Here is a 13214-nt window from a genome sequence, read left to right on the forward strand (position 1 = left end):
TTCGATACTAGATTGTTTATTATCGTGGGAGACATTCAATACCCAAGCACCAATCTCAAATACATGGCTGTCCCCAGTAGAGCGGTTTGGGAGAATGCTCTGCTCTCATGTCAATTCCAAATTCTCTGACATATTTCTCGAGTTTGGTAGTTAGTACTTTGCGTGCCCCCAAAACTACTGGAATGACGGACACTCTCCTCATAGTCCACAATCTTGCAATTTCGTCTTTTAGTAGTCTGTACAGTGCACGTAATATTATTATTATTGTTGTTGTTATTCCTTCGTAACACAGTGTAGGTAAAAATGCACCAGAGTCTTTTGTCATCTGCCAAGTCCCAAGAACGACCTCAGACAGATAGTACTCTATTTAAGATGTGCAATGTGCCCGATAAGGCTGCTTTATGCGAGACATCAATGTTGCATGGGATTTCCAGTTGCCTTCAGAAGTTTCGAAGTTTCAATGGGATTGAGCCCAACGCTCTGATCACCACTGGTATCACTTTTACATTACCCTCTCGCGTTCCATACAGTCTTGTCATGTCCACTTTCAATTCGGAGTACTTGGTGAGTATTTCACCCTCTTTACTCATAACATTCATGTCATTTGGTATGGCTACATCAATGATCTGACAGTATTTGTCTCTCTTATTCAATATAACAATATCCGGCTGACAGGTTTCGATTACACGAACTGTCTGAAAATCATAGTCCCAGAGTATCGTTACTTTTCCATCCTGCTGCATAACTTTACTTGGTAAATGCTCATACCAGTTCTCTGTTACTTGATATTGGTATTTACGGAATAAGAGTCAATGAAGATACACACTCACTTTATCGTAGCGGGTCTTGTATTCTCATTGTGCAAAACTTTCACATCCACTTAACAAGTGGATCGCATTGTCCACACTCTTTCCACAGAGTCTGCGTTTCTGGGTGGCAGAAGTTTTATACATATTATAATTCATTGAATTGGTAGCGAGAATAATATTATTATTATTATTATTATTATTATTATTATTACTATTATCATTTTATGTTTGACTTTTGTTTTGCATTTGTACAAGTTGGATCCAAGTCTCACCCAGAGACCCTTATTATTATTATTACTATTATTATTATTATTATTATTATTATTATTATTATTATTATTATTATTATTATTATTATTATTATTATTATTATTCAGTAGTTTTATTTTTATAACGTGCTTTCACTTCACTACCGAGCGCAGCTCTGTGCGCCTTGGGTATGCGCTGTGGTTTGCTGTGGTGCTCTTATGTTTACTGTATTTAAAGTGTTTTGCGTAGGATGTGTGCAGTACCCAGTAGTGCAATTTTCTGTATGTTATATATATTTGTAAGTCCTGCTATTTTTGTTATGTATTTGTCTGAATATTTTTTTATTATACCTAAGGCACCTACTATGAAAGGAATTGTTTCTGTTTTTAGATTCCACATTCGAGTTATCTCTATTTCCAGGTCTTTGTATTTTGAAAGTTTTTCCATTTCTTTCAGAGAAACGTTGTCATCTGCTGGTATTGATACATCAATTAGAAAGCATTTTTTTTCTTCATGATCTTTGAGAACTATATCTGGTCTATTTGCCTTAATTTCTCTATCTGTGTGTATTGGCATATCCCAGAGTATGGTTGCTTTCTCGTTTTCTGTGACCTTTTCTGGCGTGTGTTTATACCATCTTTTTTCTGTTGTTATTCCATAATGTTGGCATAGCTTCCAGTGTATATAGGTCCCAGCTCTGTCGTGTCTGTGGATATATTCCTTCTTAGCCAGGACTGGGCAGCCAGAGATAATATGATTTATTGTTTCTTGTCGATCTCCACATATTCTACAGTTACTTGTTATATTTCTTTTCATTATGTGTTTTTGGTAATTTCTGGTGGGGAGGCTTTGGTCTTGTGCAGCAATTAAAAATCCTTCAGTCTCTGCTTTGAGTCCTGAGCTTCTCAGCCATTGCTGGGATTTTTCTCTGTCTATTTCTTTCGCATTTAGTTTAGCCCAGTATTTACCATGTAGGGGCTTTTCTTGCCATCGTTTTATCATGGTCCGTTGCTGTTCTAGTTTTAGTTTGGATTTCATTTGTTTTATAGCTTATGTTGTTTCTTCTTCTTCTTCTTCGTATTTGTTAGGTAGATTGATTTCTTGTTTGTATTTGTCAGCTTCCTTAAATACTGAAAACGGTTTTTTGTTTTGCTCGTGTTTTGTGGCTATTTGTATTAGTTTCCCTTGCTTCTGGAGTAGGTATTTTTGCAGTCCTATAGTGGTTATTTTATAATAGTTTTCTAGCTGTATAAGACCCCTGCCACCTTCTGTGCGTTGTATATATAGCCTTTCTATGTCAGATTTTGGGTGGTGCATCCTATATCCTGTCATTATTTTTCTTGTTTTCCTGTCTATTTTACATAGTTCATTTAGTGTCCAGTTAAGGATGTTGTAGCTGTAGCTTATAACTGGGACAGCTAAAGTGTTGATACCCATTATCTTGTTTTTAGCATTGAGCTCTGTCATTATTATTATTACTATTATTATTATTATTATTATTATTATTATTATTATTATTATTATTTTATGTTTGACTTTTGTTTTGCATTTGTACAAGTTGGATCCAAGTCTCACCCAGAGACCTCAAGAGACAACAAGTTAGATGTTCATGTAGGTGTTATGCCTAGGGTACCATATATTTGGCTTTGTACAGTTTTGTTCTAGTGAATGTTTAAGAAACAGTAAGAAAATTATGTGTTTACTTTAAAATTTGAGATCACATAGACAGTATTTTACGTAGGATATGGGCAGTTCCCATGAGCACTATCTTTTGAACTTCAGCCATTTTGGGGCCTTCCTGGCATCTGAGCTAGGTAGTAATCAGCCCGTTTCGCTGTCATTCCCAGGGCACCTATGACAATAGGTATTGTTTTCCTCTTCAGATTCCACATTTTGCTAATTTTTATTTCAAGATCTTTATATTTGCTCAGTTTTTGGTAGGTCTTGACAGATACGTTTATATCGATTGGGACAGTCATATCAATGAGGAGGCATGATTTTTGTCTGAAGTCTTTCAGTATGATGTCTGGCCTATTTGCGTCTATCTTTCTGTCAGTTTGAATGGTGAAGTTCCAGAGGAGTGCGATGTGTTCATTTTCAAGTACTGGGGGTGGTTTGTGTTCCCACCAGTTTTTATCATGGGGCAAGTCCAGGCTTTTACATATTACCCAGTGAATATATTGTGCAGCTCTATCATGCCTGTTGAGATACTCTGTAGGCGCAAGCAGACTGCACATGGAGACAACATGATCGATGGTCTCATTTTGTTGTTGGCATATACGACATAATGGGGAGCTGCCGTTCTTTAATATGTTGGCTTGGTAGTTCTTTGTAGGTAGGCATTGATCTTGGGCTGCTATGATAAACCCCTCTGTTTCTGATTTCAAGCCAGAGGTCATTATTATTATTATTATTATTATTATTATTATTATTATTATTATTATTATTATTATTATTCCGTTAGAGTCGTGAGTTTCTGGTGTCTGTAGAGACATGCTAACGTTCGAAGCGGTTTTTATTCCGAATTTTTAGTCTCTGAGTCCAAATTCTTGTGACTCAAGCTTTAGTTGTAGCGTTTGATTCACTATTCTTTGACTTCTTTAAATTATTTTACTGTGGCAAACAGTGCCGCAGCCATCAATATTGTTTCGAAGAAATCATTAACAGTTGTCATGTTTTACAGTATAGTGTTTAACTCGCACTTAATGCTGAACAGTTAGGTTACATGAGTCAAACAAAGCAAAAGTGCATGTTTGGTGGTGAGGAGATGAAATGAACCACAGGTATGCACAAGAGAACACCTTCACGAACGAACACACACACACTCACACTCTACGCAATTACATCATTACTAATTAGTCCGAATGTGGTTAATTGCCCACTGTGACGCGCGGTAAAACCGTACCCCTCTGGTTGAATCGTCATACTTACGCTTTAAAGTAAAATAGTTGTTATTTAGTAAGTAGGTTCGACTAATTCCGTCACATTAAATTGCGTTGTGTCTGAATTAGACAGAATTATTATTGAAACTTTATTGTTTTTATTATCGTTTTGCTTGTTCTTGTTTCATTCATTTGTACATGAAATATATTCAACCAATATTGAGATTTAGACATATTTTTCTCCCAGTTGTTATAAAAAGCCTAGATTCTGACAGTAAAAGATTACCAATTATCAATTTATGAAAAGAATGTCCAATATTGGTATATTTCTGCTGGAGATTCATTATCAGAAATATCTTTTGATTGATGCAAAGAAGTGAAAACTAGAACATTTCATATAACCATAATAAAAGGTGCAATTCAGCTAGAGATAATTTTGTTTAATTTTATATCTCTTAAAATCTCTTTGAAGTGCGAGGGAAGAAATTCTGAACAATCTAAATCATACACTAACTTTTTTATAATATATAGGTGTCTACATACTCGTATGTTCATACACATTTATATCCAGACATAATTATGCAAGCATATATAAATATATTGTTAATTTTGTTTAGCACATTTCCAGATGCAATACAGTCTGGAATATATACATATATATATATATATGAATGTAAACATGTCTGTATTCATGTATATCGGCATGCATGTATGGATGGATGTGTATATGAAAGGATATGAATATGTAAGTATGTTATATCTGTATTTAAGTTTGTTTTCATCTGCAAAATTTAAGACAGTTTGTAACAAAGCGGCAAGACTTTGTTTACACCATCATGTTCTTGAGATACGTATTGGAGTATGTATGTACGTGCGCGCGACGATAAATAATAATGGGAACTTTATTATTTTTTCTGCATATGTGCGTGTTTTTAGTATCGTATTTTCGCATGCGATTGTGAGCATGTTTTTTTTTTAGACAGGGCATCTCAAATGGAAAATCTCTGAAATGATTTAGAAATTTTAACTGCATAATTAATCAACTGTATTTGCTGAATACGACTAGAGTATTTTGCCTTTTCTTAGAGAGTTCCAAAATTTCTGGGCCTTTATGCATGTAATATAAATCAGTGTGTCTATGATAATAGCTACAAATGAAAATGCATGATGTGGTTATAAAGACTGTGAAGTTCACATTTGTTCTCTACAGTTGTTTCTTGCTATCCACTGTTCGATATAATATTAGTTTGAGATTTTGGCACAAGGCCAGCAAATTCAGAGTAGGGGAAAATCGATTTCATTGTTCCTAGTAATCAACCGGTACTTATTTGATCGACACTGGAAGGAAGAAAAACAATGTCGACCGCGGTGGAATTTGAACACAGAACGGGTAAATGTACGAGATGCTGCTGTGCACTTTGCTCCGCGTGCACACGTTTCTGCTAGCTCGCTGCTTAATGTACGAAATAATACTGATATATGACGAAATTTCGATTTCTACAACACTTGAAGTTTGTTCCATATTCTCTTAAGCAATATCTGACTTAGTAATGTTCCACCGATATTTGATTTAAAGTAATGCTACACCTGAATTGTTTTCCTTTTTTAAACTTCGGATTTATTATGTCTTTTATGTTTCTTTGATATAACGATCAGGACAAAACTTCCTGCGGATGGTATTACAGATCCTTTTAGTATTAATTTCACGTCTCAGCAGGAAGTTTTGTTTAGGGGACATTTCTACGCATCTGTTTATGAATGTAGATGATATCTCTCACTCAAATACGCCATAACGTGAAAGGTTGAAAGGTATCCACATCTCTGCTGTTGAGTAGTTATTCAGTGGCTGTCTTTTCTTGTATAGCAAAAGTGTGATCTATATGAGATGTTATATAGATCTATTACAGCTAAAATACATGCTACTATTGCTGTTATGATGATGATATTATGTAGCTTGTAAGATATGCATCCGGGCATCAATTTATGTTGGTCTTATAAGTGTCTATCTAAGTAGGTCAGTCCAGCCAACCTAGGTTTTCGTGAACCTCTTGTAAATGAGAATATTCATTCATAAGTTCATTTTATTTCATGGTGTTATAATTTTCGCTTTTCACCACACGGGAGATGTACCATCCTATTTAGCAGGTGTTGCTGATGTGATACGATAGAGTAATCAAAAAGTAACTGGGGAAACTTTATGACCCTGTTACTGTAGCTGTGTAAATTACTTATAGATTTTAATATCTTCCTGGTAATGATCTCTAAGTCGCGAAGTTTTTCGATTGTTCACTGTAGTAGTTTCGTATTCCAAATGTTTGCAGCAGAATTATTAACAAAACGAAGAGATTGCGAGTCATGGAACTGTTGAATGTAGACAGATCTGATATTTATTCCTTCCAAGGTCTGCTGCCGTAGTCTCTTGTCATTCTAGATTACTCACAGTATGCAATATTCCCATCAGTTCGAAGGTATTTCCATCATTCATCACCGAAAATAGATTAGATAAACAATTTTTCTTTCTTTGAGTATCAAATATGAATACATATAATTAAACAAACTTCATTTCTAAGTTTCACGGGAAGTTTGGCCCCAATTTTGATACTGGCTGTTGTGAATATTTCTTGGAATAGCTTAAATACATGAACGAAATAGGCGTAATTCGCATTAATTCTTTCTCTTCTAGAGATCAAATAGGATAACCTTTGCATATAATTAGCAGTGCTAACAAGGATTTCAGCAGAGAGGCAATGAACACTTGTTTATGAGTGTGTGTTTGATTGTGTGTGTGTGCGTGTGATGTGTGGTCTGTGGGTGTGGGTGTGTGTATGTGTGTGTGTTGTCAATATCAGAGACATTTTGCCTTTGTACATGTTCCCTATGTTTCCTGTTGTATCTATATACACTCTCTTTCTTACCAAAGACATGGCATTTCCAGGAATATTTTGCCTTTCCCACTGGCTCTCCCTGTCGCTATATATTTCTGTTCCTCTTTCTTTCCCGCCATCGTATTTTCTCTCTATTTTTTTCTTTTTCTTCGTTTCATTCATTTTATATTTGTCCCATAGTTTTCCTTTGTTCCCTTGTACATTTACATTCTGGAGTCAATAGAAAAAGAGATGGATTTTATAGAATCTGTGATTAATGTATATCTGTTAATGCTAATGATTATGACTTAATAGTAAATTTTAATTCAGGAGTAGGTAAACCTCGCGGAAATGTGCTCAAAGTGTGCCCATAGACAAATATAGCTTTTTTATTTCAGTCTCAAGAAAATGGATACGGTTTATATTTCCATCAATAATATCCCCAGAAAAAAACTACTTGCTAGATGAACACAATCTTCTTAGCATGACTCTATTGTACTGAGCCATGAGCTCTTCTATATTATAAAAAAAATGGTCGTCCATGAAGCCTTCAGCAAAAAGTCCCTGTGCATTGGACCAAATAGATATACTATAATTTTAGAGATCTTTTCCCAAATAGACCGAATAAGTAGACATAGGCTTGTGTCTTACAGAAGGGCGCAATAAAATGGAGATTTCCAGCACTCGGTTGGATAGCAGAACTTAACAACTGAAAGATTACAATTGCCCACTTCTGACTGAAATATTTAATGAACACATCAATTTTGGAGATATGTAGTTGAATAAAATCTATCAGTTACATCTGGAAATATGACATTTAGGGATTTTACGCTTCGGGATTTATTTCAACGGCAAAACTGGCGCAATGATTTTATGAATTCCAGCGTTTATCTCCGCCGCTCGTGAAGATAACCCACTGTTTAATAACTTGCTGTCTACACGGAAATTGTTAATGTGTTTTTCTACCGATAGCTACCCAGTAAATTGCATAAGTTGTTGAAATCATTTTTTTCATCCCATCTTTAAAATATGACTTCTCTCATAATTTATTTTAAACTCAACTTTAAATTCTGTATATACGAGGATCTGTATGAATCGAAACATTTGTAGCGATTAAAAAGGTGCCTAACCGTACTTGCTCTTCCCTTTGACTCTTTTACTTTTTACTTTTTATTTTGACACACGGAGAATACCTAAGACTAGAATTGGTAACATACCATAAGAATACTACCGGCTATTTGGGAATTCTAAAGGCGAACGAGCTCTATTTGTACTCTTGGGTAACAAGCATTGAATCCATGTCACCGAAGGCTAGTTAAACATTCAGAAAGAATGACAACCACGTACCAAGGCAGCTGTTATGCAGCGGGCTCACGTAGAGTTCATGTAAACAGAGGTACGAAGACTCTAGGAAAAGTAACGTCAAATGGATCGGCATTAGCCCACGCAATAGGTCAGCATGAATGTGTTACCCTTTCCAGGCCTGTTACCTCACGAGCAGCAGCTGTCTTTGAAGAAGACCGGCGACAGTGTCTGGATGCTGCAGCAGAAAGTGCTCACAGGGCAGAATCTATCTCAGTCCAAATACCAAAATATCGCTGTGACATCTATGGGTCCCTGTGTGCTTCCAGCCTGCGGAAGCACACAGCCTGCGGAGTAACATGCGCTCACATAGCCGAGAATACATACTTTGACACCATCAAACACCATGGGAATACCTATTACATACGTACACACACACACACACACACACACACACACACATACACACACACACACACACACACATATATATATATATATATATATATGTAGAGGTAGATATGTATGCATATGTATATGCATGTGTATATCTATGCATTTGTATATGCATATCTGAGTATATGTATATATATATATATATATATATATATATATATATATATATATATATATATATATATATATATATATATATATATATATATATATATACTTGTATGTGCATATATACATACATGCATAAATATATATATATATATATGTACATATATATACATACAAGAATCTTGCACACGAAATACACATACGAAATATATATATATATATATATATATATATATATATATATATATATATATATATATATATATATATATATATATATATACATGTATGCGTATATATATATATATATAGTTGAAACATATCGTTATAGGTATAAAAATACCATAAACAATTATAAAAAAAAAATAGGAGAAAAAGATGCTGAATCAAAATTAGATTTAATAAAATCTAATTTTAATTTTGATTCAACATCTTTTTCTCTATTTTTCTATAATTGTTTATGGTATTTTTATACCTATAACGATATTTCTCAACTACTATTTTGATTTTCTTATTACTTGCGCTGGCTGTTTTTTTTTTATGAATATAATCAATCTTTATCAGAAATCAACCTTTCTCTTTTTTTGAACCTCTCAAGAAGTTTGAATTTTTCTTTTATTGTACTTATTTTGAAAGGGGTTTAAGAATCATTATGAATAAAATGTTATAACTAAAAAAATAAATAAATTTGGAAAGTCGCAGAAGAATATATTTTAGAAAATTTGTGGTATTTTTGTTGGATTGAGCGATTCAAAATAAAAAGTCTCGATGTGTCGATCTAATTAAATATAAAAAAAAAATTGGCGGGAAAATAAATTAGGGGTTAATAGTTTGCAATTATGTTCTTAGTGAAATTTTACTTTAGAGATATATATATTTTGTCTATGTATGTTTGTGGTGACGTTTAAGAGTTTATGTTTCAGGAATTCTATTGAATCCCACCCCAAACGTGCATAGATAACACATATATAAGAATATAAGAGAAATATTCCAAAGTAAATTTTCACTAAAACATGGGTAAAAACAGTTAACTCCCATTCTCTTAAATTACTCCCAAAAATATTCAACATTCTCTAAAATGTTCTTCTGTTCCTTTTCCAAATTTATTTACTTTTTCAACTATATGTATATGTGTGTGTGTGTGTGTGTGTGTGTGTGTGTGTGTGTGTGTGTTAATAAACCAAGGAATAGAATTCCTTCAAAGAGGTCTGTAAATCTTCACTGGTACATCAGCTGAATCCCATATAGACAGGGGTATAATGCAAATTAGAAACAAGTGGCTATTCTGTATCTATTAGATACATACGAACGACCTGGACAAATGATTTGCTTTATAGTGATCAAATGTTCGTTCCGCACATTAGCTCACTCTCTCCATCAAATCGACGTTTTCTGAACACGTGCACTGTGTATCAAGCACCAGGTGCCGAAGTGATCAGATATCAATACGAGTCGAAGTGTTTGGCTTAGAAACACAACGCACCACCTAATCTTGGAATTGATCTCTAGTTCACGAGTACAGCACCCTAAGCACCAGGCCATGCACCTTCGTAGCGATTGCACCTAGAAAGTCCTCTTCTGAAGTTCAAGTCCGGTTGAGGCTGTTTATGGAAGATTGGCAGTCGCCCATGCATAACAGCCTACCTTCTACACGCCACGGATGTTAACAAAGGGAAAAACAAAGGCCGTTACAGCTAGACCCCCAGTGACGTTGCAAACCTCTTCTACAGCTGAGTGAACTTCATCAACATAAAATGAAGCGTCTTGCTCAAGAATAAAATACAGCCCGCACCGAGTATTGAATTCACTACTTTGTGATAGTGTGCGCAATGCTCTAAGCCCCGAGTGATGCGCCTTCACTATATATGTATATATATATATATATATATATATATATATATATATATATATATATATATTCACACACACATATTAGAGAGAGAGACAGTTAGAGAGACAGAGCAAGAGAAAGAGGGTGGAGGAGAACATGTAATACAGACGAAGAATTTCAATTTCCACTTTTCAAAAGCAAGCAATGAATTTAGATAGTGCTATTGAAAGAGAATGTAGAGTAAACATCTATGTTGCCATGTTTATTTTTCTCATTAATTATACCATTATACGAGTGATGAGCGATGAAATTTAAACTTCCTATTGTGAGACACACATGTTAATCCGATTGCAGGACAATGATATCTTGTAGGTCATAGTAAATTCAGAAGCTTCAGTACCTAAAGAACCAAGGTATTTCAGATACTTTTCTTCGTGCCGCTAAAATTGTGGCAACAATCTATTCTGCTTCATGTTTGTCACAAATATTGCGATGAACTTACTCTATATTTAAAACTTTAAAGTCAACGGAGGTTCCCTATCAAGGATACAAATACGAAATCAAACATGCATCTCTCATCGCTATGTCGAAGAATATTAATTAATATGCTACCTTTCTGAACTGAACTGCACTGAATAATCTAATGAACAAAAGTTTGAAACAACCATCGTATGTCAATAGACTTTACGAATGACAACAGTTGCAAAATCACTTCAGACAGCCAACAGATAGTTAATACATTTCTGATGTCAACTGCCATGTTTTTTTCTCAAAATCTCGAGAGTGGAGATTTCTTCCGACTGCAATTCCGCCATTGTGCTAGCTACTCTAAACACAGAAGATAAAATAACAGACGAATTCATGGTAATGTTTTTTCTCGAAACCGACGCAAATGCCACTAGAATCTTCAAGTTTACCACCACTAAGACTTTGGGTAAAGAAAACTTCGGATAAAGAATAAATCTTGATCGTGGCAGCTATGCAGTGACAAAAGACTAAAGTTTTATCGCACTCCTTATGCACAATAAAAGAGAGAATGAAATTATGACTAATGTTTCACCCATGCAAATAGGAGCATACTTTTGGTATGTAACATTCCGGCTTTCGGAATATATAAGCTTCGCAATGTTAATCAATAAATCCCAAAGCAAATATTGACAGTTCCTTGGCTACATCTAGAGCAATACTGCTTTGCTAACGGCTAATTTTGTCAGAAGCTCAACAGTTACAAGACACCGTAATCTGGTTATGCTCTTTCTGGTAAAATGTTATCATTCTCTATCTAGAGGTACAAACATGTCAATATGCAGATTTTGATGCAGAATACTTTGATGGGTGCATTTTTAAGCCCTCTAAGCAGGGGCCACGAAATCTCAGCATATTATTATTATGAACAAGTATTAAAATTGCAATATTGTGACGGGGAAATTCTCTGGAAAATTTGATTTATACACTCTAAAATATTTTCTTTTCAATCCACATTGTGTTTCTATTATATATAAATGTTTTTCAAAGAAATTAAGGAGATCAACTATAGAATATTAATTAAATTATGAAATAGTTTATTAAGCAAGAGGCTACTCTGTATATACCAGATAACAATACATACATACATGATGGTGGTTGTCGATATGTTAATCAAGTATAACTCAACAGCAGCACTGGGCAGAGTAATATACACATAGCCAACAAATGTGTTGAAAACCAGCAACATACAAATTCGCTGTTAAAATGGAGCTAAATATTTACAGTCTAAAACTACTAGAAGATGGATAGAGATTGTCTACGTGATGCGTGACCCGAAATGACTTTTTTAGTCCATCAAGAAATTTACAGATTCTCCAAAACAGTCGATTTGAAAATGCTTGAGTTTGCTGGAAATAGATTTTACTAAGATACCCTTGTGCCTTGGCATCATAGATTTACTTCTGCATACCTTATTTGTAAACAGAGTAAAGAAGGGATGGAAGCACACAAGCCCTGTACGCTGGAACATTTTTGTTTCTTTTTATATCTCCCTTACACTAAACTCACCCTTTAAAGTTTTGAGATGCTTTCTGAACACCGTTCACTTCTTTAACGGAAGAACCAACATGATTTAGAACCAGTCCAAGATATGTAGATTTCTCAAAAACATTCCGTTTTGTGTTTTGAAGAAAATCATATGTTCATAATAGATTATTATTAGTCCAAATACTATACAGGATTCATCAAATTTAAGCTTTAGATATTGTATAGGTCTTTAAATGGGTTGCCCTGTCACAGTCATCTGCACACAATCAATCTCTACAAACGTAAATCTTTTTGTTTTCGTTGACAACCTTCTCAAATTAAATAATTTACCGATGCTTCGACAATGAACATATTGGTGATATAGAACATCACAATAACTGCCCATATGAATGTTAAAAATGTTCTGCCCGATTACATTAATTTATGTGCGTATACATACATGATGGCTGTCCACTCGTGACCGAGGAAGTCTATTGCTGACATTTAAGAACATTGTGCCTACTAGGACGAACTTATATTTTGAATCTGAGGCTCCGTTGGTGGCTAAAGTGCCCTGCTCTTGAAAAGAATACACGACTGCAAACATTGCAAGCCAAGATTTTCCCATTCACTACGCTAGTAGTGTGCTTTCAAGTAACACGCTTAAATGTTTCATGAAGAATACGTACTTTTTCAAAGGTGTTGCCCCCACTCCTTAACC

This window comes from Octopus bimaculoides, chromosome 13, assembly GCF_046866305.1.
Source record: "Octopus bimaculoides isolate indiv1 chromosome 13, ASM4686630v1, whole genome shotgun sequence".
Lineage (NCBI taxonomy): Eukaryota > Metazoa > Mollusca > Cephalopoda > Octopoda > Octopodidae > Octopus > Octopus bimaculoides.